Source organism: Macaca mulatta, chromosome 1 (assembly GCF_049350105.2).
Source record: "Macaca mulatta isolate MMU2019108-1 chromosome 1, T2T-MMU8v2.0, whole genome shotgun sequence".
Taxonomy (NCBI): Eukaryota; Metazoa; Chordata; class Mammalia; order Primates; family Cercopithecidae; genus Macaca; species Macaca mulatta.
The window spans coordinates 217,702,599-217,728,617 of NC_133406.1; the positions used below are offsets into that span (position 1 = coordinate 217,702,599).

The 26,019-nt window shown below is 38.5% G+C and overlaps 2 long non-coding RNA genes across 2 annotated transcripts; one reads left to right on the top strand and one right to left on the bottom strand.

The window, feature by feature from the left end:
• Positions 1–6,177: 6,177 nt before the first annotated feature.
• LOC144335360 (uncharacterized) lies at positions 6,178–10,058 on the bottom strand. Its single transcript, XR_013406166.1, has 3 exons — positions 8,610–10,058; positions 7,924–8,390; positions 6,178–7,193 (listed from the first exon to the last, which is right to left on the bottom strand). It is a non-coding gene; the product is annotated as an uncharacterized LOC144335360 (long non-coding RNA).
• Positions 10,059–22,455: 12,397 nt separating this feature from the next.
• LOC106996893 (uncharacterized) lies at positions 22,456–25,266 on the top strand. The gene is made up of 2 exons (XR_001442992.3): positions 22,456–22,611; positions 23,487–25,266. It is a non-coding gene; the product is annotated as an uncharacterized LOC106996893 (long non-coding RNA).
• The last annotated feature ends 753 nt before the right edge of the window (positions 25,267–26,019 follow it).

A 26,019-nucleotide genomic window follows, 5' to 3' on the forward strand; every position in this document is an offset into this window, starting at 1 on the left:
AGAAGACATTGATAGAATGGAGGGTTTAAACACCAAAGATACTATTTTTAAAAATCTTCCAAACTAATCTTAACATTGTAAAATGGAACTTTAAAAAGTTTCAGCAGGCTGACAATAATGGCCTCAATTTAGAGATATATTGAGACAATGACTTTGGGTCAAGAGGAAATTATATAGCTGAAATATTAAGACTTTGAACATAGCAGAAACAAACCTATGAACAACTTGTGTTTTGTGTGAAAGCTAGGATAGCTGATAGGATTAGTAGATATTGGTAGAATTGAGTCAATATTTAAATTATTGCTGAAGATTAAAATCCCTCATCTTATAGTCTGTAGGGGATTCCATGGTGGTAAGGTAGAGATTGAAATTAAATTTAGTAACTAGGCATTTCTGACCATATCATATAAAAAAATAATTGTAATATGGTATAAGCACTGATTAAAAGTAATTATGAATTTTCATGCCTGAAGAACCTCAGTATTCTTATAGCACTGTATCTTTATTGGTTGAGAATATCAGTCTAGAAAGAATTTCCTAGATGTTAAACGTGCTAGTCAGTGTCATGAATATAAACCCTTACCTGTAAGTTTGCTATAGACTAGTTGTGCAACACTGGAATGAAATTATATAATACTTTTAAGAATTGGCAGTGATTGCAGGGTTGTGTTAAGGTAACATTTTATGCATGTATCAGTGACAGAAAGGATCAGGGTATAAAACTTGCACTAAATAGCCTGCTCCTTAGGAAGTTTCAAGGTAAACAGTAGGAATATTCATGTAATTCTGATGAGTTTATGTAAGTTAAGGAAAATGCAATGCCAGTTTGTTAGCTTTAAACACTTAGAACAAAATACATTTCATGGAACCAACAAAGGAGACATTCTGGGGAAAAACTTAAATTGCTCAAATTTAAATAAGGGCTCTCACTTTATTTAGTAGATTTGTCAGGATCCCATGAACATTGCTTTTCTTGATTCCTCACATATGAGGGTTGGGCAAAAGGGACTTCTCTAGCCTGTTCAATAACATAGGTAGACTTGTACTTAGTGAATCCTATTGTAATATTAGGTACTATGTTCTAAGACTATTTCTATAATTGGGCTGAAGGCTCCTGCAAACATAAATCGCTGATATGGATATAGTAACATAAGAAATATCAAAATAGGGACATTTGCAAGACCTTTTCCATTTAATCATCAGTTTAATAAAAATCCTTTTGGTACAGTGTTCATGTACCATAACTGTATTGGAATATTTGTACAATGTTAAATATTTTTAATAAAATTTAACATGTTCAAAATGTTGTGTTGGTGATTTTGGGTGGGGTGTGATGGGTTTGATTGTGCAAAACAGATTTAGTAGTTATGTGATTAAGGCTTTTGTAGTCAAGTGGAGTTTCTGTCTTCAAATTTAGTACTAGATATTGGATACCTGTTCTAAGGAAGGTAGTGAAGGAGTGGGATAGTAAAAATGAAAAGGCTGAACTCAACAGAGATTTATTAAATTGTCAGGAAGCTTGGCTGAGGTTAGAACTAGATCTACAGGTGGCAGATGGGAATATTGGCTGTGGCATAACAGGCTGCCAGTAGCGTTTTTCTCAGGAAATCATGGCATTTTGGAAATGTTCCTAGAGAATCTACAGAGGTGGGCAAACAGAAACATTTGTACAGTGCTTTCAGTAGGCTTTTTATTGCCCCAGTGCCCTTGTGCCCTTGATGTGACATGCCACAAGTGAAGGAGAAGTGGTGAGGGGGTTATTTGAGGAAAGCTGTGTTGGACAGTTTGGATGCATCATCGGGAAATACTGCCAATTTACAGGAAGTACTGTATAAAGAGTTCTCTCTTTATGTCTTAAAGTTAACTTTATGAGGTTTCCTATTCTCTTGCAGGTAGCCCTAATATGGTGGTTTTTCTTTTTTTTTTGAGACGGAGTCTCGCTCTGTTGCCCAGGCTGGAGTGCAGTGGCACGATCTCGGCTCACTGCAAGCTCTGCCTCCCAGGTTCACGCCATTCTCCTGCCTCAGCCTCCCGAGTAGCTGGGACTACAGGTGCCCGCCACCACGTCTGGCTAATTTTTTGTATTTTTAGTAGAGACGGGGTTTCACTGTGTTAGCCAGGATTGTCTCAATCTCCTGACCTCGTGATCTGCCCACCTTGGCCTCCCAAAGTGCTGGGATTACAGGCATGAGCCACTGCGCCCAGCCGGTTTTTCTTATGACTTATTTTTCTTTGAGGGTGTCCTTCGTTTCTCACCAGTCAAAAACGTAGAAGTTCTGCAACTCAGAATGGAAATTCACTTGAAGTAATGTGTGATTCCTCTGTAATTAGTGCTGTTAATAGCAAAAAATATTTAAAAGGAAGATGATTGGGACCTAATAGTCTATAAACAAATTGAGTAAGAAAGTATTAAGAAGGACTAGTAATGTATTCTGCCTTGTTTCTTTCAAATGAAGACCATTAAACTGAGTTACGGGGAAGAAAAAGTGAATACCCTATTGTTTCAAGGTAATGAAGAGTAGATAGTATACTTCCTTTTGGTTAGTGTTTTCGAGAATTTACTGTTCTTGTTTTGTATTCTTTTTGTTTCAAGATCAAAAGATCACTCACTGAAACAGGAAGGAATGTTCTAACAGCAAAAATATCTAAACTTGAGCATCTTTAGGTGTTTGCAGAATGGGATGAAAGGTGGGGCAGCTCACTGATATGCGATGTATTTCTTCCAAAAATAAAGGATTGCTTAAGCTTTATTAAAGGATTGCTTAAGCTTTAGCTCTGTCAGAAGCCCTGAATTTATTAGTTTTAGAAATAGCAAGATTTCGTTAGGTATTTTCCTGTGGAGTATATTATATTCACCTAGGGAGATATCTTCTGTCTGTAGCTATGAAAAGAAATTACATTTCTATTTCCTTAGTATCGAAAGTTGTGACCAAAATCAAGACCATGTGTAGACATTTCCTCCAAATCATAAGCAAGAGTAGTGTTTTATTCAGCTGTTTGCTTAAAATTCCAAATGGTGACTTTTAGGCCTAGATGTCCATTTATTAAGAGGCAGGAGGGGCTCTGTGCAGTGGGGTTCATGTCGGTAATCCCAGCACTTGGGGAGGCCTAGGTGGGAGGATTGCTTGAGCTCTGGATTTCAAGACCAGCCTGGGCAACATAGGGAGACCCCATCTCTACAAAAAATCAAATTAGCTGAGCATGGTGGCACACAGCTGTGGTCCCAGCTACCAGGGAGGCTGAGGTGGGAGTATCACTTGGGCCTGGGAGGTAGATGCTGTAGTGAGCTGTGATCCTGCCACTGCACTCCAGCCTGGGTGACAGAGCGAGACCCTGTCTCCAAAAAGAAAAAAAGCAAGAGATTAAATTAGACACAGTTTAGTCGTGCCTTTTAAAATAACAAGGAGTTTGATCATTTTAAGATTGGGATAAAGGTGAGGATCAGTATTGTCAATTATGGTAACATTGGCAAGAAAAGGAGCTCAGTCTCAAGTAAAGGGGTAATATTTCCTTAGATATGAAAATATTACATTATTGCAGATCTCAATACTATTTAATAGAATTTAAAAACATTCCTGTATTGTTGTTCTTGGGAGATTATTCTGTACTTCAGTCAGGAATCCTTTAAGTCTGTAAACTTCAGTTTCAGCCTAGGTTTTTAAGTAGATTAAGCAGAAGTTAATACTTTTTTTTTTTTTTTTTTTGAGACAGTCTCACTCTCTCCCCAGCCTGGAGTGCAGTGGCGCGATGTTAGCTCACTGCAAGCGCCGCCTCCATGATCTCGGCTCACTGCAAACTCCGCCTCCCGAGTTCGCACCATTCTCCTGCCTCAGCCTCCCGAGTAGCTGGGACTACAGGCGCCCACCACCATGCCCGGCTAATTCTGTTTTTGTATTTTTAATAAAGACAGGGTTTCACCGTGTTAGCCAGGATGGTCTTGGTCTCCTGACCTCGTGATCCACCCTCCTCAGCCTCCCAAAGTGCTGGGATTACAGGCGTGAGCCAGCACACCCGGCCATTAATATGTTTTAAAAGGCCACTATTTTTATCAGCTAAATCACTTTTGAAAATTTTGTCTTATACTCAAAATATCATCAAAACATTCTGTTTTCATTTGAACCTGTTGATTATAATGGTGCTTATGTGTTTGGCTATTGTTCAAGTACCTGAATTGGCTTGATTAGAAGGACTTGGGTGTTCTAGCCAGCTGTCGTATAACTAAATATTTTTTAGTTAAATGGTACGTGTTTAGCATTGTTTTGTCATTTTGAAACTTTTCCATGATTCCTGTTAAGAAATAGAACCTTACCAAATTACTCATATTGAAATATAATCTGTATAGTGTTGGTATGGGAAACGATCTAAATACAACCAACAATAAATATTTTTATTGAAACTTCCTTTTAATTAATGAGCAGTAATGTGGATATCTTCATTAGTTGTAATGTCATTTCTGTTTTACTATCCTAAATGTGAAAGCAAAGATGAATGAGACCATTTCTTGCACATATCAAATGATTTTGAAGGAATTTCTGGTGATTATTTAAATTTTCTAGTTAAGCTGTCTAGGTCACAATTCATTCAAAAATGCTGCTCAAACTTGAAGTGAGTAGGAATTTTGGGGATTTTGATTAAAATGCAGTTTCTGACTCATTAAATCTGAGATGGGCAAGAGTCTGCATTTCTAACAAGCTCATAGGTGATGCCAGTGTTCCTGACTACACTTTCAGTAGCAGAGTTACAGATTATCTCACATTTTGGGGGATTTTGGAGAATGATCTTAGTAGAAAGGATAACAACAGATGTTTGCAGTGATTTGCCTGGATGTAGTTGGTCTGAGATTTAAAACTACAATAAAGGTTGCCACAAATGTTTAATAGTGTTTGGGATCCCAAGGAAAGGTTAGGAACATTGTCTGCAAGAAAATGAAATGAATTTAGGAAAACAGGTTTTAATAGTTTCAAGGAATTGCTAGAAAATAATGGGAAGGAATACGTAGAAAAAATCAGGATGCTGAGAAAATGTCATGGCATGTTTATTTAGGAATTAGATCTGAAAACAGTTACATGAGTTACAGAAAAAACAAAAATAACTTAAAGCTCAGAAAGGAAAGGTTAATAGGTTACTAAAAATGCCTATGTGGTTTTATTTTTGGAATCTGTAACTTTGTCTCCCCAGAAAGGTTTTCCTTAACTAGTTCAAAGTAAATCTTGGGCCAGGTGTAGCGGCTCATGCCTGTAATCCCAGCACTTTTGGAGGCCAGGGCAGGTGGATCACTTGAGGTCAGGCAGGCATGCACCTGTACACAGCTACTTGGGAGGCTGAGACCGGAGAATCACTTGAAACCAGGAGGCAGAGGTTGCATTGAGGCGAGATTGCACCACTGCACTCCAGCCTGGGCGAGAGAGTGAGTCTCTGTCTCAGAAAAAAACCAACCAACCAACTCCCCGCCCCCCCCCCCCAAAATCAAAGTAAATCTTGGGTAGTAAAAGCAGACTAATGATAAAAAGGTGCCTTTTTTTTTTTTTTTTTTTTTTTTTGAGATGGAGTCTTGCTCTGTCACCCAGGCTGGAGTGCAATGGTGCGATCTTGGCTCACTACAACATCTGCTTCCGGGGTTCAAGTGATTCTCCTGCCTCAGCCTCCTGAGTAGCTGGGATTATAGGCACATGCTACCACGCCTGGCTAAGTTTTGTATTTTTAGTAAGAGATGAGGTTTCACCGTGTTGGTCAGACTGGTCTTGAGCTCCTGACCTCGTGATCCCCCCTGCTTCACCTTCCAAAGTGCTGGGATTACAGGCGTGAGCCACTGTGCCAGGCCTGACTTTTTTTTTTTTTTTTGAGACAGAGTCTAGCTCTCTCGCCCAGGCTGGAGTGCGGTGGCGCGATCACAGCAAACTGCAACCTCCGCCTTCTGGGTTCAAGTGATTCTCCCTGCCTCAGCCTCCCAAGTAGTTGGGATTACAGGCAGCTACCACCACGCCCCAACAGTTTTTGTATTTTTAGTAGAGAGAGGGTTTTGTCGTGTTGGCCAGGCTGGTCTGGAACTCCTGACCTCAAGTAATCCACCCACCGCGGCCTTCCAAAGTGCTGAGATTACAGGCGTGAGCCACAGTGCCCAGCCCTAAAGATGACTTTTTTAAAACAACTTTCAGCCAGGCACTATCGCTCATACCTGTAATCCCAGCACTTTGGGAAGCTGAGGCTGGCGGATCGTCTGAGCTCAGGAGTTCGAGACCACCCTAGGCAACATGGTGAAACTCCATCTTTACTAAAATACAAAAATTTAGCCAGGCATGGTGGCGCATGCCTGTAGTCGCGGCTACTCAGGAGGCTGAGGCATGAGAATCGCTTGAGCCTTGGAGGCGGAAGTTGCAGTGAGCTGAGATCACGCCACTGTACTACAACTTGGGCTACAGAGTGAGACCTTGTCTTAAAAAATAAAGACAATTTAGATCAACAGCTGGGAAATTCTCATGAAGAACAGAGACGACAAATGTGTCCTTTATGTAAAGAGGAGCTAGAAGGTGATCCCTGAAAACTGATTTTTTTTAAAGTCTGATTTTCAGCTCTAGAATTTTATTTTGAAAAATAAAAATAGTGTAGATGAAGTATGGGTGGAAAACATTCTGCTGTTTCTTTTTTCATGGCATGCTTTTTTTAAAATGATAGATTAGTAACACCTACTAATATAGTGTAAGTACTATGCACCATGCTCTGTACTAAGGAGGCATTTTATATTCTGTGTATATCATGTAGTTTACAACCCTGCAAGGTAGGTAGTATTGTTCCTACCTACTTTACCTATAAGGAACTCAAAGATTGAGGTTAAGTAACTTCATATTTGTGGCTATTGGCCACCTGTCTATGAAGTGGCAAGGCCAGGATTCAAACCCTGTGCTACCTGACTTAAAGTGTACATTCTTTACTGCTAGAGTGGAAAGACCTAATGTGAGGTTAGAACTAAGTGGGAAAGTTTATGTGTACTTAAAAGCTCTTTAAATTATGTCTAAAATAAAGCTAATCTAGAGTTTAAAGTAATATAGTTTTGTCTGAAATTAAGGATTACTTAGGCTTTTTTGTTTGTTTTATGTTGATAGTTGTCATTTGTTTTGCTCTTTTTTCATCATTCATTTATTAAAAACTTAAGCCAAAATGTATTGGATTTTGGTCTTTAGGAAGCCACTTTTGGGCTGGGCGCAGTAGCTCACGCCTGTAATCCCAGCACTTTGGGAGGCCAAGGTGGGAGGATTGCTTGAGCCCAGAAGTTGAAGACTGTCCCGGGCAACATGGCGAAACCCCATCTCTACAAAAAATTAAAAAAACTAGCTGGGCATGGTGACACACCTCTGTAGACCCAGCTACCTGGGAGGCTGAGGTAGGAGGATCATCTGAGGCCGGGAAGTTGAGGTTGTAGTGAGCTGTGATCAGGCCCCTGTACTCCAGCCTGGGCAACAGAGTGAGACCCTGTCTCAGAAAAAAAGAAAGTTTTTAACCTAGGTAAACTTATACTTGTTTGGAAAAGGTTGCAGGAGGATCCCTTGAGCCCAGGAGTTGGAGACCCAGCGTCAGCAATATAGTGAGACATCATCTCAAAAAAAAAAAGAAAAAAGCAAATATTTTAAGCTATTCCATCGCCTAATTTTTAGTTTCAGTCCTATACATTTTTTTTTTTTTTTGAAATGGGGTCTCTGTTGCCCTGACTGGAGTGCAGTGGCATGATGTTGGCTCACTGCAACCTCCGCCTCCCAGGTTCAATCGATTCTCCTGCCTCAGCCTCCCAAGTAGCTGGAATTCCAGGCGTGCACCACCACCCCCAGCTAATTTTTGTATTTTTAGTAGAGATGGGTTTCCCCATGTTGGCCAGGCTGATCTTGAACTCCTTACCTCAGGTGATCCGCCTGCCTCAACCTCCCAAAGTGCTGGGATTACAGGCGTGAGCCAGCGCACTGGGACTTAGTCCTGTATTTTTCAAGGCCATAGAGAAGAGTTTGTTAAAGGGCTTACTTATCAGACCTGAGTGTGTGTTTGCTTTTGTATGCAAGATACAGAATTACACATAACGAAGCCACTATGCTGGCCCCTAAAATTGGTGGGTGTAGAGAACCTGCTTTCCATATGTATTCTTAGAAGAAATGTTATCTTCCCTGGTACAGAAAGAAAGATGGTTTTTAAAACTGTTCTTTTTTTTTTTTTTGAAACGGAGTCTTGCTCTGTCACCAGGCTGGAGTGCAGTGGCACGATCTCAGCTCACTGCAACCTCTGCTTCCCAGGTTCAAGCAATACTCCTGCCTGGCCTCCCGAGTAGCTGCGCCTACAGGTGCACACCACCACGCCCGGCTAATGTTTTGTATTTTCAGTAGAGACAGGTTTTCACCATGTTGGCCAGGCTGGTCACAAACTCCTGGTCTCAAGTGATCTGCCTGCCTTAGCCTCCCAAAGTGCTGAGATTATATAGGCATGAGCCACTGTGCCCGCTTATCTTTTAATCTGGAAAGTAAGTCAAAACAAGGATAAATGTTTCATAAAATTTATTCAAAAGATTGTAGTTGGGCCAGGTGTGGTGGCTCATGCCTGTAATCCCAACACTTTGGGAGACTGAGGCAGGCAGATCACTTAAGGTCAGGAGTTTAAGACCAGCCTGGCCAACATGGTGAAACCCCATCTCTACCAAAAAACACAAAAGTTAGCCAGGTGTGGTGGAGTGCACCTGTAGTCCCAGCTACTCAGGAGGCTGAGGTGGGAGAATCACTTGAACCTGGGAGGTAGAGGCTGCAGTGAGCTGAGACTGTGCCATTGCCCTCCAGCCTGGATGACAGAATGAGACCCTGTCTCAAAAAAAAAAAAAAATTCTGGCTGTGGCAGATTACTTAAATGTATATAGATATATGTGGCCTTGAAGTGTGAGTACTCCACCAGCTGAACAGTTAACATGAATTATTCTCAGTATATAACTTATGTGATCTTACCTACCAATAAACATTTGAGAGAAATGTTTAATTCTAATAAGATAACAGAACCAAATTGAGTTCTGTTGAGAAACCTTCATCATGGCTTGCAATGTTGTTGGAAATTCTTAATTCGGATCTTGTTTTTATTGATGTAACATGGGTTTTTTTTGGTCTTAAAAATGAGGATTGCAAGACCTATATGACAGTTGCTAGTTTATTTCTTCATAGTGTGATATGATAATAGGAATTTCCAGAAATTCCCCTCTTGAGTTTTGTCCTTAAGAAGTATTATAAAAGTAATTAACTTTCTTTTCTTTTCAGAAAGTACAGTAACATCTCGATCAACCTGTTAATGCTTTGGAAGGGATATCATTAAATGGATTGATCTTAAACATAATCAAATATAGATAACTAGTTCAAAGTCAGCCATTTATTGAAAATGTTAAGTCTAGTTTATACCTAACATTGATAATTGATATGATATTCATTCTAAATTTCATGGCCATTGTGTGTTTGTTTCAGAAGTTAAGAATATAAAATTAGTAAGTCATGGTCATTGCCTTCAAATAATTTAGAGAAGATTGTAGGAAGCAATAAAAGATTTAAATAGTAGTGATAATCATCAAACCAAATGTTCCAGAAACACCATTGGAAGTTTGAAAGGTGTCCTGTGCTCCTAAGAAAATATTCAGATTATAATTGTAATACATGAATAATGAATAATTAGATTAGGACAGCAGAAGAGTTTGTAAAATGTGTATATTCTGATTTTTTTTAGCCAACTAAAAAAATTAAGCTTGGCCGGGCGCGGTGGCTCAAGCCTGTAATCCCAGCACTTTGGGAGGCCGAGACGGGCGGATCACGAGGTCAGGAGATCGAGACCATCCTGGCTAACACAGTGAAACCCCGTCTCTACTAAAAAGTACAAAAAAACTAGCCGGGCGAGGTGGCAGGCGCCTGTAGTCCCAGCTACTCGGGAGGCTGAGCAGGAGAATGGCGTAAACCCGGGAGGCGGAGCTTGCAGTGAGCTGAGATCCGGCCACTGCACTCCAGCCTGCGCCACAGAGCGAGACTCCGTCTCAAAAAAAAAAAAAAAAAAAAAAAAAATTAAGCTTAATGTTCACTGGATATGATCAAGTAACTTGATTTTTAAGAATTTTCACCTATCTAGTTCAAATTTTATTTAAAGAAAATATTAAAATGTAAAGGTGGAGTGATTGAGTGTGTTAATCTGAAGGAACGAAGGTGAAGGTAGGTTTCCTAATATTTTTATTTTTCCGTTGCTGAAAACTTAAGGCTTCATGTGAGAAATCCTTGGTCAAAACTGAATTAATGATCACTTTTCTGAACCATTTCTTTCCTCCCTGAAGAGAAACAGACATACAGATGTTGCTTGGTTAAAATTGAATAGATTTACCAAAAATAACATTTTAATCCGTTTCCCGTAACTCATAAGGTTCCCTATGAAATCAGGTTGTTCCATTCCTCACTATGGCTTATGAAACTGGTTAATCTAGTGTCTGATACACATTTTTTGTATTATAGAACGTTAATACGTTTGACAGGAGTGACTGCTGAAGTGACTTCTTTAGAAAGAAAACATAGATGATAGCTCCTATTTAAACAAAACAAAAACAAAACTCAGGACTACATGTCTCCTAAGAATGCATGGTTTAGCCTAGTATTCTAGCCTTTTCAGCTCTTCATTCTCTATTTATTATTTTTCACCCGTAAACATTTTCAAGACCAGCCAGGCACAATGGCTCATACCTGTAATCCCAACACTTTGTGAGGCCAATACAGGCAGATTGCTTGGGCCCAGGAGTTCAAGACTAGCCTAGGCGACATGGCGAAACCCCATCTCTACAAAAAATACAAAAATTGGCTGGATGTGGTAGATCATGCCTATAGTCCCAGCTGAGGCGGGAGGATCACTTGAGCCGAGGAGGTTGAGGCTCCAGTGTGCCATAATGGTGCCACTTGCCACTGTACTCCAGCGTGGATGACAGAACGAGACCCCGTCTTTAACAAAAAAGAGTTCTAAGACCCATAAACTGCCATCTGGCACTTTTAGCATGAGAGAACCGAGGTTAACACATTGAAATGGTTATAATTTCATTCAAAAGCAAACTAATACTGAGTATTTCCGGTGTGCTGCCATTGTCTTAAATACCTTATGTTAACTTACTAAACTTCATACTAACCCTGTAAAGTAAGTATAAATGTGGATACTAGACACACGTATTTTAGTCCAAGGCCTGCCAACTAGAAGTTGCCCATCTAGTGTTGAACCTAGATAGATCTGATACCAGAACTCATTTTTTGTTTGTTTTACGAGATAGGGTCTGTCTTTGTTGCCCAGGCTGGAGTGCAGTGGCACGAATTCCTAGGCTCAAAGCGATCCTCCTGCCTCAGCCTCCCAAAGTGCTGGAATTACAGATTTGAGCCACCACGCCTGGCCCAGAACTCATATTTTAAACACCACTCTGTACTGCCTTTGGATTTTACTTGTTCTGTGCAATCATATTAGGTAAATGTCATTAGGCTTCTTTGAAAAATTGGTTTACTACTCGCTAGCTGGTTATGCTAATGGTTTCTCCAGCCCAGGACTATAGGTAGGGCCAACAACTGGTATTCCAGAAATAAGAACAAAAATGATTTTCTGTCGTGATGTTAAGATTAATGATAGCCTCTCAATAGCTCAGAAACTTCTGTTTTGTAAATTGTGTGCTGTCAGTAAGTATAGCCTTCACTAATTGAACAATGCCCATTTTGAGACTTTCCCAGTTTCTCAAACTGCTTTTTTTGTGCTTGTGACTTTGTCACACATTTACTAAACATTTTGTGATTCAACCCTTTTGCCAGTTTCCAATGATCTCCTAGTTAGAGTGTTTCAGAATTTGTTTCAAATTGTTTTTAATAAAATTGAGCCAGGCTGTGGTATTTTATCTGCAACTTACTACAATTTTACGTGTAATTCAATTTTATCCTTAACTACTTCTCTCCAGATTGGAGTTCTTATTCTTTGAAGTCAAAAGCCACTTTATTTCTGTGAATACTTCCTTTGCACCGTTTTGTACCTTCCCTGGCTTTCTATTACGTCTTTGAAGTGGCTACTGGAAGGTAATGAAGTATGCTGGATGCATATATATTAACCATGGTTTTGTGTCGTGTTAATCATCCTTTTAAAAAAAAAAATCCTTCCAAATTACCCCCAGTTGTTATCTTTCTGTTTGTGTGTGTGTGTTTTAGAAGGGAGGCGTTAGGCCAGGCGTGGTGGCTCATGCCTGTAATCCCAGAACTTTTGGAGGCCGAAGTGGGTGGATTACCTGAGGTCAGGAGTTCAAGACCAGCTTGGCCAACATGGTGAAACCCCGTCTCTACTAAAAATACAAAAGAGAAGTAGCCGGGCATGGTGGCGGACGCCTGTAATCCCAGCTACTCGGGAGGCTGAGGCAGGAGAATCACTTGAGCCCGGGAGGTGTAGGTTGCGGTGAGCTGAGATCTCACCATTGCGCTCCAACCTGGGCTACAGAGCGAGACTCCAAGAAGTTGTGCATTATTCCCATTTCATTTCATGATTTGCCTAGGCATGCATCATAGAAGAAAGATAAAACAGGGCTGGATGTGGTGGCTCATGCCTATAATCCCAGCATTTTGGGAGGCCGAGGTGGGTGGATTACAAGGTCAGGCATTCAAGACCAGCCTGGACAACATAGTGAAACTCCATCTCTACTAAAAATATGAAAAATTAGCCGGGCGTGGTGGTGCATGCCTGTAATCCCAGCTACTCAGGAAGCTGAGGCAAGAGAATCACTTGAACCTGGGAGGCAGAGGTTGCAGTGAGCTGAGATCATGCCACTGCACTCCAACCTGGGCGATAGATCAAGACTCTGTCTCAAAAGAAAAAGATAGAACCAGAATTTATTTCCTGGTAGATTTTCACTAACTTTGATTCCTGGAGAAAGGCTGTAGTGGAATTCATAAGCAAAGTTAAATGGCATCCTGATTTCCTGTTAACTTTGAGAAAATCTATTGTCTTTTTGAGACAGTCTCGCTCTGTCACCAAGGTTGGAGTGCAGTGGCATGATCTTGGCTCACTGCAGCCTCCGCCTCCTGGGTTCAAGAAGTTCTCCTGCCTCAGCCTCCCGAGAAGCTGGGACTACAGGTGTGTACTACCACACCTGGCAAATTTTTGCATTTTTAATAGAGATGGAGTTTCACCATTTTGACCAGGCTGGTCTCAAACTCCTGACGTCAAGTGGTCCGCCCACCTTGGCCTCCCAAAGTGCTGGGATTACAGGCATGCGCCACCTCAGCCAAGAAAATTTGTTCTCTGATAGTAACAGGTCATATGTATATCTTGTTGATTGAATAAATAGCCAGCAATATCAGAACTGGGACTTACTTAATGACCTGGAAAGTATTAATGAAAGCCAGACTGGCTGTAGTTATATTTAGCACCAAGACCAACTTCAGAATTTCAAACGGATATCTATCTGACTTACAAGGTGCCCTCAGTTGTTTTGGGGTTCCATCTAGCTGTGTTCTGCCTGGGATTAGTTACAGAATTTAGTTGCTGTTCAGTCAAAGCCCGTGGGTAATAGCAGCAGTAATCTTCAGGTCATTTCGGCTGCCTTTTTTCCTCCCAGTTGTTATTCTCGATCCTTTATTTTTGACACAGTTGGATAAACTTCCAAACTGTTCTAGCTTTTGCTGGTTCTATTTGATCCATAATTCTGTGTTTTTTGTTGGCCCTATAACACTTCTTCCCATGTCTTTTTGTCCCGCGTTAGGGGCTTCATCCACTGGTTGGGGCTCTACTGGATTTTAGTATACTCCCAAGTCATATCTCTAACCACAGTCTTTCACTTTACAATCTCGTATGTGCCTCCAGATCACATGAAACTTGATAATGTTGAAAAACAGTTACAAGCATGTGTTCACTTAGAAACATGTAGTGAATATCAGTATTCCAGGCACTGGCACTGTGCAGTCACGGGTATACAGGGGGAACAGCTGTGAAAGGAAACAAAACCTTATAGGCTTAGCCATGAAAATTGTGAGTTTGGAAAGCACCTTTTGATCCCACCAATTGAAATCTTAATAGTTCTTTTGTTGAATTTTCTGTTAAGTCGTGGTGATTCTTCTCTGTGATGTCTTTTTCTTAATATCTCTAGTCATTAATCTAATATCCTAAGGTGATGGTTTTTAATGACTTGGAACAAATGTAGAAAAAAATACCAGACCAGCCATAAGCAATAACAGCTATAGTTTAGTACTTGGAGTTCTAATCGGTTGATTAGGAAACTTACATTAAAAACCTTCTAGGAATTCAGCAATATTTTGTAAGTGAATTTTATTTTATTAATTACAACAGCTTTTATATCAGATTCAGACTATATTGAATGTTAGAAGGTCATTTTTATGCTAGATATTCTAGGTACTGAAAATACATCAGTGAATAAAACAGGCTGTCTCCTATGGAGCTAATGTTCTGTTAAAGGAGACAAAATTAATTCACATTTAGTCTGTTTGATATATTCCAAAATCCAAGACTTACAGGGTGGGAAGCACTGCTGTGGGCCTTAAAAGTCACTTCCTGGATTATTATAGCCCTCTTCCTCGTCATCCTGCCCAATCCCTCCTACTATCCTATTTGTCCTACGCAGTTGTCATAATCATCACACAGACACCCACATGCCTACTATGTCATGGTGTCAAGTTTAAATTCTTGAAGTTTGAGACCTTTCATATACTTGGCATCTTATGTTTCCTTTAAACCTTTTATCAATTTCCCAGTCTGTCTGCAGTTCTGCCTAAGACTTTTCTGTCATCCTTAGGAGGGTTATGCTGATTGTTTTCCCAGTACTTTGGTCCACCTTGCTTTAACCCATTGCTTTCTAGCAATTATTTTGGCAGTTACTTCATTTTCCTAAGACAAAGATTAGAATGTATTGTTACTGGTGAAATAATAGAAATATATGGTTGAGCCATATACAAAATAACTTACAGACTCCAACCAGTGGCCCTCTTCAGGGAGTATTTGGAATCATCTGAGTGACAGTTTGACAACAAATTTGGACTGAATCTTAATATCTAGATGCTGTGTGTAACAAAATCTGTAAATAGAAAATATAAAATGGTTAGAATTAGTCCATATGAGAGTTTACGTTCAGAGGTTTGGAGGGCAAACCTAGTGACTCAAAGGGAACTTCTGAAGATTTCTTGCTCTTGACTATTACATAGAGCAGTCTCTTGCTTCACAGTTGTCAAAATCCCACTTCATGAACGCTCACAGACCAAATGGCAGAAAACAACCCAGTTGTTTTCCCAGTTGTTTCTATTCCTAAAAATTGCATAGGTGGGTACATATCGTATTCTATTGTATTTTCTGAAAGCAAAGGTACTGTCATGTTCTTGTGGTCTATGTGCATATCGCTGTAGTTATCCATGCTATAGATAAAACTGTTGAAAAGAATTAATTGTGGTGATAAACTCCCTTAGATGGACTCTGTTAGACGTGCCTCCTTATGGTGTTTGTGCCTTAACTGTCTCTTCTAGGGGAAATTAATGTACGAAAGAAAGGCTTCTTGATATTTAGACCTTAGACTTGATATCTAGTCCAACACCCTCCCTCCCCCATTTATAGGAATATTACTCATTTATTGAGTACTACTATATGCCAGACACAAAAAGCTAGGTACTTTGTTTTATTTTTAGATCCACAATAACCTTGATTTAGGTAGTAGTGTCCCTGTTTTACTAGTGAGAAAACTGAGGCCCAGAAAGGTTAAATTATAATTGTATGGCTAGTTTGTGACAACTACAGATACTGCAACTAAAAATTTACCTTTCTGTTTTTTTTTCATTCTTTCTCTAGAAATACATATTTAGCTCTTTAGAGCTAGTAACAGTATATTTTTTAGGTTAGACTTATTGTGGGAAGTTTTGAATTTAAAAACTAAAAAAAAAAAAAAAAAAAGGTTTATTCTAAAGGTTTAAATTTTTTAAATTTTAATCTGCTGTTATGTGCTTCTGTTACTCCTGACCTTAGCGTTGCAGGATACTTTCTTATCCATATTTTGTGATTGATATATGTGTGATTCTTTGTATGTACAAAAGCTTGAGCTTGAGGTTTTTAGAGGAAAGGAATAAAAGAAATTAAGTTGGTTGAATTAAGTATGGCTTGCTGGATTTGGTTATTCCCACAGCAAACTTGAGCATTCAGTTTACCCATGATTAAGGGTGCTGATACTACATATAAGGGCGTTCTGCCTTCCATCTCTTTTCTAATATCAATAGTATTAATTGATGCCAGGCAAGAGGAGTGCTGCCATATTTGAGTCAGCTACTTTGTCAAGAGAGTATTTTGCAGAATGCACCTGAAGCTGTTCTGAAAGTTAAGTATCATTAAATACGTTGTCAAACCCTGAAGTTGAAATTCCAGCCATTCAGGGAGCCCCTCAGGGAGATCACTGCTTTTCCCTTGCAAAAATAAAAATAGTAGCCTATAAAACGCTATTTAAATATATACTCTATGTCTAATTCTAATAGCTAGTATTTGTTAAGTGCTGAGTAAGTGCCAAGTGCTGTTCAAATTGCTTTTTAGGCTCACACCTATATAATCCCAGCACTTTGGGAGGCCAAGGCAAGAGGATTGCCATCTTGAAATTTTTTTTTTAAGTACTTTTTAGGTGTTCTTTTAAATGATTCTACTTTACAGATGAAGACACTGATGTGCAGGGAAGTTTAATTCACCTTTTTTTTTTTTTCTCAAGTTTACAGCAGGTATTTAGTCATTGAGCCATCATTCAAATCATAATAACTAGTCTTTACAAAATAGAGCCCCAGAGTGCTACAGATAAAAAGTTTTTGTTTTGCTTTGCTTTTTAACTTTGGTGTTGTCTCTTTCCCTTTCTTTCTCCCCTCATCTTCTCTCTACCCTATGATCTGTTTTGGATTTTTCTCGTTATATATAAGCTTTAACTTTTCTTCCTTTTTTTCCCCCCTTTATTTCTTTTTGAATGGTTTTAGTGTTTGTGGGAGCAGAAAACTCTGGAAATGTATTCATAAGTTTAGAAATTATATAAGATACTTCAGAATAATAATACTTCATTGTTTTAGAAATTTCCATTTTGAATTATGTTGTTTATGGGGAGGGCTATTAAAGTGTTCTCTACCAATTTATGATACATTTTAGATTTCCCACTTTTTTTCTGGATATCTGTCAGGAGATGGTGTAGAGGTTTGGTAAGTAATACAGTTTGATTTTGTATGTCTCAAGGGTTACTCATTCAGTCACATATTTGAGTTTATTTTATTCTGGCCTTTTTTCCCTGTGGGGATTCTGTTTGCAGTATTAATTGAAAATCTTTATGTTAATGCTAATTTTGATTTTTTTTTCCACTAGCATGTATTGGAACACTCAGGCTTGAAGAAGGACATAGGTAAAAAGTATAATATGGAACATTTTCTAACATTAGGGTTGTGAAAATTCTCTTATTGTTTAGTTGCATACTTGGCATATTCAATCTGAAAAAAATTATTTATAAAACAATTTAAAAGATAATGTTTAAGCCAAAACAGTTATTTATATTTCAATTCTCTTTTATTTTTATAAATAAAACACCAATTTCTTTAATCACAAAGGTCAAGAAAGGTTATCTCATGTTACATTAGGACATACTTAGGACTTCAAAGTATTTCCCTTCCGTGTGAAATTTTATCCAGAAGACTTGAATTACTTAATTGTAAAGTGACTAGCAAACGTGAATCTAAAACATGGTTTCAGTTTTTCAGAATCAGGCCTGCTTTGTCCCTAAATGCTTTCTTATTTCCCCAGAGCCCTTATTGGATTTAAGCCCCATATCATATCTCACATACCTGAGACAGACATACCACAGTGAACCCTGCATGTCTTTGTTAGTTCTTTTCCGTGCCTAGAGGTTGTAGAAGACCAAGGAACCTTGGAAGTGACTTACTCTTTTGCTTCATAAAGTTGCTTTAAAACAGCCTTTATTTTAATATATTAACAAGGTATGTCACGCATTTTTAAATTTTAAGGTTAATTAGTCATTAATTTTGTCAAACAAATGTTCTTTGGAAACTAGGTATCTTCAGTGTCTTTTACTTGGAGTTACTTGAAGTTTGCTTAAACTTTATTCACTTGGAGTAGAACTTCCTAGTTAAATGATTGAAAAGGACTAGTTCTGCAAATCTGTGAGAACATGAGCTTCTGCAAATGCATAATATAAATTCTCTCTCCTTTTTTTTAAAAAAAACTTTATTTTTACAAACCTAGATCTCTTCCTGCTTTGATTTGTCTTTATCATATCTTTCAGAACAAGCCTTTGATGGAATTCTAGGAAAGGTTGAGATTAAGAATATATTAAAAATATATATATATATATTTTTTGAGACGGAGTCTCGCTCTGTCGCCCAGGCTGGAGTGCAGTGGCCGGATCTCAGCTCACTGCAAGCTCCGCCGCCCGGGTTTACGCCATTCTTCTGTCTCAGCCTCCTGAGTAGCTGGGACTACAGGCACCCGCAACCACGCCCGGCTAGTTTTTTGTATTTTTTAGTAGATATTCCACTTTGTACATTCTGTTTATATTATAGTAAACTAAGTTAGCAAGATAAAATTAGGAATTTCACCCAAGGTATCAATCAGATGGAACCATTAGTCCACTGAAGAATTTACTTTTTAAAAAAAGTTAGTGGAGGAAAGGCGATGCTGCTGCTTAAAAGTAATCAGAAATAAAGATGGTAAGCATCATATTATACATGGTAAATATATACAAGTTTTGTCAATTTAAGAAAAAATACAAAGATGGTAAGGCATCTTTGAAATTAATTTGTTGTCAGTAGGAAATTTCATCTGATATATATAAATTTTGTTTCATAAAACAAGGAGAAATGGTGTAAATAATACAAGTGTGGCTGTTGACATTTGAAAATGTCCGTTTATTTTTGAAGTGACCCCCCCCACAGATTATATAACTGTAGAATCAAATACAGATTTTTTCACTTTTCTTCCTTGCTTTAGCATTTTTTCAAAAGTTACCTGAAAGTTCAGTTTAGATTGAAAAATAAGGGCCTGATGAATAGCGCTGTGTATGATGGTATTAGAGTACATATGTTAGTATTTTCATGAAAGAGGAAGAGAGCAATAACTGATTTGCCAATGATTAAAAGATAGTGGCGACATTCTCCTTTGAAAGTTTGGGCTAGAAATTTATAACCTTTGGCCCATGAAACTATAGTAGCTTCAGTCACTGCTTCCATGCCACATCTCTACCTAAAGGGAGGGTGGAATCCGCCTTCTTTTTTTTTTTTCTGAGACGGAGTCTCACTCTGTCGCCCAGACTGGAGTGCAGTGGCACAATCTTGGCTCACTGCAACTTCCACGTCTCAGGTTCAAGCAGTTCTCCTGCCACCACGCCTGGCTGATTTTTGTCTTTTTAGTAGAGATGGGGTTTCACCGTGTTGGTCAGGCTGGTCTCGAACCCTTGACCTCAGGTGATCCACCCGCCTCAGCCTCCCAAATTTCTGGGACTACAGGTGTGAGCCGCCATGCCTGACCTGAATCCACCTTCTCAAAAGTAACTTCCATTCGCTTTGTCCCTGACAGTCTGCTGGTGACCATGATTTCTAAGGCTCACTCATGGGACCAAAGGCCAGAAGAAAGGGAGGAGGGTGGTAACCAGATAAACTTTGCAACCCCTTTGATATGACCTTTTGGGTGAGAATTTTTATGAAAAGTAATATATACTTCTACTATAGATCTACCTCTAGTTTCAACCTCTAGTTTTAACACTGATTTTTTTCCCTTAATTTCCAGAAGCATGATATAATATCTTTTTCAAAGAAAGTGGGAAGAATGTCCACAGATGTTAGCAGAAGACAATTATGCAGGGAAAATATTTTCTCAAATTAAAATTTAAAACGAAAGTTTGCAGGGAATGCAGTGGGGTTCGGCATTAGGGAGATAGGAGATGATAAAAATACATATTAAATAATTTGTAGCCTGATATGCTTTCTATGTAGATTGCTTACAATTAACATGAAATAAGCATTTCATTCCTTAAACATGCATTTGGGAGCCAGGCTGGAGGCACAGTTTTGCACCAGATGCTCTGTATCCAGATAGCAGAAATGACTAACAGCACTGGTATCCATCAGTCCCAGAGCAGAAGCATCTCCAGAGGGGGACATCTGTAAATCCTGAATCTGATCACCTCATCATCATTAGGCAATGGATAGGATAAGGCTTCATGAAGAGAATTTTGGTGGCTTTAGATAGTTAAGAAAGTATATATAGGAAAAAACTGGAAATCATGTCCAAGATTTTTTTTCTAACTCTTTATCCTGGCATTGCTAACATCTCACAACTAAAATAATCTTAACAGACACTTGATTAGTTTTTAAAAATGCATTTTCATGACATGAGACTACAGAAATTGGCATTTTCTTAAGGTGTAGTTTACATTTGACTGCTTACTATGTCCAGGGCATCCCCAAATTGGGAGAGATTGCCAAGTCAGTTGCCATTTTGCCTGCCTTTTACCAAGGACTAGCCTACAGGTTCAGTTTTGCTCTTGACTTTGGCCCTGAATTGAGAACTGAGTGGAAGTATGGAGACAAAGCCAGCAGCTTTACTCAAAAAATATATATGAGTCTAGTATTTTTTTGTTTTTGAAAGACATGTTACTGAGACCGACCCAGTCAGGGGTCACTGAAGATTGGGTTAAATAAAACAATAATGTTATTCATGTGTTTGAAATTAATATTTTAAAGACCCACACACACACTTTAAAATGTAACTCGATTTGCTGTATAGGCCAGAGAAATATGGCTGTTACGATGAAGGCATAACTTGTCTGGTTCTTGATTATTTACACCATTAGAGAAGAATGCAAATATGAATAGCTCAGAGTAGTTTAACTTTGTAGTTTTCTACTTTTTCTCATGTCCAGTGTTCAGTTTCTTATAAACCAGGCATGAAGAGAAACAAAAAATAATTCTCCAGATCATGAGGTTGTCTTCATCCTAAGCACAGAGGTATAATAATTACATTTCTCAGAAGTTCCCCTTCTGTTTAGAGTCTCAAGGGCAATTGAGATGTCAGTGAGGCTGTGATTAAATGTATTGGATATTGGAGGATTTTAAATACAAACAAGTATTACAGGTGTTACCACTGACCCTGAAGGTAAGATTTACTATGAAAATTTATAATGCAAGGAAGAATGATCATTTTCAAAATATACACTTTGCAACTTAAGTTGGCTGTCACAACAACAAAATACTACAAACCAGGATGTCTAAGAGCAGAAGTCTGTGGTTGCCAACTCTCAAGCCTCTTAGCTTAATCCAATCTAGGATGCATTTCCACTCTGCAACAAACAGTATTTTTGCCTTATTTGCAGATAACAGTTTTAATGCAGGTACTGCCCACAGATTAGCTTTGAGCAGTGTCTTTTTGCTTTGGTTTTTTGATTTGTTTGGTTTGTTTTGAGACTGAGTCTCACTCTGTCGCCCAGGCTGGAGTGCAGTGGTGCGACCTTAGCTCACTGCAACCTCTGCCTCCCGGGTCAAGTGAGTCTCCTGCCTCAGCCTCCCAAGTAGCTGGGACTACAGGCGTGAGGCACTGTGCCCGGCCAAGCAGTATCTTTTTGCTTTAAGTAACTTACATGTACATTTGTTTTCCTTTTGAATGTTTCTTTTTAGTTGCAAACTAAGAAACACTGAGCTCAGCATTCATATAATTGCAAACTCTGTCTTAATTTCTCAGTTTGTTTTCTCAGAAAAAATGCAATTTCTTTTCTTTTTTAAATTTAATTTCTCTTTGTTTTTCTTTATAAAGTGAAGAGTAGGTAGCATGAATTCCTCTTGCCCTTTGCTATTTCAGTCTGGCATCAGTAGCAGTTGTTGCTGTGTCCAGTTTTCATCCATGGATTTTTCTGGGATTGAAGATGTGTTGAGTTCAATGTTGATTATTTAATTGGGCAGTATAAGTAAATTCACTGGCTCTCCTTCCAGTTTAGTGATTACTGAATATCATCCATGACATTTTGTATTTCTTACACTTCTAGAATGCTAGCCTGAAAAGATAAGTTGTAAGTCAGGGACAGTAGTATGCGCCTCTATTCTCAGCTAGTTGGGAGGCTGAGGTTTGAGCCCAGGCCTTCATGGCTGTAGTGCACAGTGACTGTACTTGTGAATAGCCACTACACTCCAGCCTGGGCAACATAGCAAGACTCCCACCCCTTAAGAAAAAAAGAGAAGAGAGAAAAAAATAGGATTTATGGAGAGGGAGGCGGATACTTGAATACTTTGACCATACTTGGCATAATAGACATTTTGAGGGCTTTTTGTTTTTCCTTAAAATTCTTCTGAATCAGTTTTCATTGTTTCTAGTCATTATATTTATCATTAATGAATTCATATTCTGCTCTAGCCCCTAAAGATAGTTTGATACGCTAACTTTTGTTTTGCCTTTCTAGCTGCTAAGATAGATAATGGTTATTGCAAAATGCACGTTTTTAAATGGTCTCCAGTGTGGATTGCTTCTGAGCTGCTGATGGATTGAATACATTGAGAAGGAATGTGTCATTTGGAATCCAGGACCAGTCAGCAAGGATAACTGCCTGATTTTATGGTCAGAATGCTCTAACTCTTATGGCATACTGATGACTTTTTTCCATTTTCCAAAAAAGCAAGTTTTGTCAGTCTCAGTGTTTCTCTGATCTAGCTACTCACAATTCCATTCCCAAAGTAGTGACCTAGTTCTGTCACTTGGGTTTCAAAGGGAGTTGAAGTGTCACTGAGTGAGTACAGCAAACCTGTTTAATGATTTATAGGAAGCAAATAAAAAGAATTTTGTTTGCTAACCTTAGAAGTATATCAAATTTTGGTTTAATTTATAATTTTGCAAAGTATGAAGATATTTCCTGGCTAACTCTAGATGAATTATTCAATATTTTATCTCCTATCTTAATGAAGTTAATTTTAATGCTAATTTCCTATAACCAAGAAAACAGTTGAGTTAAATAACCCTTATCTTTTCAACTTAAAGCTTATACTACTAATAATCATATAACATTCACTTCCTTTTTTCTGACTTAATTGGTAGGTAAATAAAATATTTCAAATTTGATTGGCAAATTGGAAAATCACTTAGAACAATCTGCTAGTATTTTTTATGCCCTTTGTTTTTTCCTTTACACATTTATAGTGCAAAATAAATCAAGGACAAAGACTCGCACTGAGTTGATCAACTTGTGTTTGGCCTTCATGGGAATTAGAACTTTTTTCCCCTCAACATTTATTAAAGGAACATACAGAATTTCAGACTATAGCAAACTAATACCTTTAGCTTGACTAAGAGTTGATTTTCATTAAGGAACAGAACTTGTAATGTATTTCAACATACTTTAATGTATGACTCATCCCTGTTAAAGTTGTGAGACTCAAAACTATGCCCAAATCACTTAATTTTATGTCCTTCCCTGTTTACTGTGTCTGACCTTCAAGATTTCGTGACTGATGCTGAAATGGAAGCCAACCACTGCAGAAATTTGGGGGAAAATGAGATCTGAAGAATGCAAGGGGAAGTAGGAATTCATTTCTAGCATTTCCAAACCTGCTTTATCGTGTCTGCTCCACCACAGTCAGAGGAAAAGACTGAGTTCATGGAAATTACCAGCTAAGCCTTACATCTGTCTTTAATGTTTTTAGGAAATATACTGAAAAGGTAAGTGAGATGTCTGTTTTAAAGAAAGGCTCTTACTAGGTACCTTAAAACCAGTTGTTTCCTATTAGTAAAGATGGGCAGCTTCTTTATTCCTAGCTTCACAAAGGCTTTCCCCTGTTCTGTGTGTTTCTCAGTATTGTGGAGAAGGTAGTTTCTGAGCAGGGTGGTGCTTTTCCTCTGCTTCTCAGCAGCTAAGACAGAAATTGCACTGAAGTGTACAAAATGCCAATTTTTGTTCTGTTGTACTCAAATCCTTTTTTTAAAAAAATTATTTCAGTTGAGTCTTAGTTTTATTCCTCACTATATAGGAAAAAAATATTTAATGCCTCAAAGTTCTAGTCAGCATTACATTTGCATTACTCTTATTTGCAGCAAATATGAGTAAAATTATAGGTTTTTAAAGGTCTCTAATAACATCCACCTATATTGGTTTTGTAGATAATCCATAAATTACCAGAAATGAATTATTCTACATTTATTATACACCCACGTAATAGGTATAGTGCCAGGCCCTGGAATATACTATTGGCATCATCTCATGTGATAAAAAGACACATTCCGCCATCCTGGAGCATACAAAGGTAGACTAGCATGTAGTTCATGTGCTTAAGGAGTTCGTTTTTATTGACGTGATACAGACAGAATTGCAGTTTAGGGAGTCAAAATCTAATAAAATGAGACTAATTCCATTTTTCCTTTAATACTAATAACTAATGTGTAAATCTGAATAGGACACATTCTATATGAAAACTCTGTGTGTGCATCTGCACTACTTTGTGTGTGCCAAGTACTGTTTTAAACTCTAATCCTCAGAACTGTTCTCTGAAATAGGTACTAATACTAAAGCTTATTGTTTAAGGAAGGCAGAAATTAAGTAACTTGGCCTAAGTTTGCATAATTATGATCTGGGATCAATATTTGAACCCATACAGGCTGATTGCAGAGCCTGCACTCTTAATTTGAGTGTGATGTTTATGTGCAGTACCTGGCTATAAGTACCCACAAAACATTTCAAATTCTTTATAAAATTTGCTTAGTTAAAAAAAAGTACCAATTGCATAGTATGGTTATAAGTCTGGTAGTAGTTAGGCTTTTTACGAGACATGCCGCTTACTGCACCAAGGAGGCAACAAGGCTTTGAGAGCCCAAAATTCCCTTTCTTCAGCTCCTGCTTCCAAGACAGTCATTTTGCATGATAACCCTTTCCCCAAAAACACAGACACAAAATTTAAAGAACTGGAACAGAGGAAGCAGAGCTTATAGTAGTATATATATTTAGTACCCTGTCCCTTAGGTCCACCCCTCTTTCTTTATTGATTGTGGACATTTTGTTTTAAATGCTAAATCATGAGAATATATGACTGCTGAGACTTTTCCAAGGATTTTTAAAAAAACAGATTAGGCTTTGTGCAGAAGTAAAGAAAAAGTGCTCTGAGAACCCCAGGTAGGTAATTTACTTCCTATTGTACAATAGTTTGTTTGAAACCTCTTCACCTCTATCCCTTATTGTTTTATACTCTGTAAATCTGATTTTACCTTTAATAAACTTTTCTGAAGTGAGTGAGTTTTTTTGTCTTATTTCTCATTAGATTCTCTACCTTCTTTGTTCTCTTTATGTTATTGCCACTCTCTTCAAAACTGGTGGTTTAATTAAAGTGAGAGCATCTCCTATATACCTAGTACTGTTGAGGATTAAAAAATATATGTGTGCTGGATGTGGTGGCACACACCTATAATCCCAGCACTTTGGGAGGCCTCAGGCAGGGAGGATTGCTTGAGCTAATGAGTTCAAGATCAGCCTGGTCAACGTGGCAAAACCCCATCTCTACTAAAAAGACAAAAAAGTAACTGGGCATGGTGTTGTGCACCTCTCACCCCAGCTACTCAGGAGGCTGAGAAGTGGGAGGGTCACTTGAGCCTGGGAAGTCAAGGCTGCAGTGCGCTGAGAACAAGCCACTGCACTCCAGCCTGGGCAACAGAGCGAGACCCTGTCTCCAAAGAAAAAGGAAAAAGTGCCAAGGCTTTGCTCCTAGTTCAGTGCAGTTTCCACCCAGTACTAAAACTTTGCAAATTTTTGAGGGAAAAAACAGAAGTTGTAGAATCAATATGAACATTTGATTATATAGCAAGCAATTGTGGCAGAAAAAATTCACCCTAGTGAAATCAAGTTAACTATTCTGTGAATGAGATTAGCCAGAGGAACAATTTCTACCATGTATCTTTTAAATCACTGTTTCTCAAAGTTTAATGTGTATGGGAATCACCAGGGATCTTGTTAAAATGCAGGTTTTGATTTAGTAGGTCTGGGGTCAA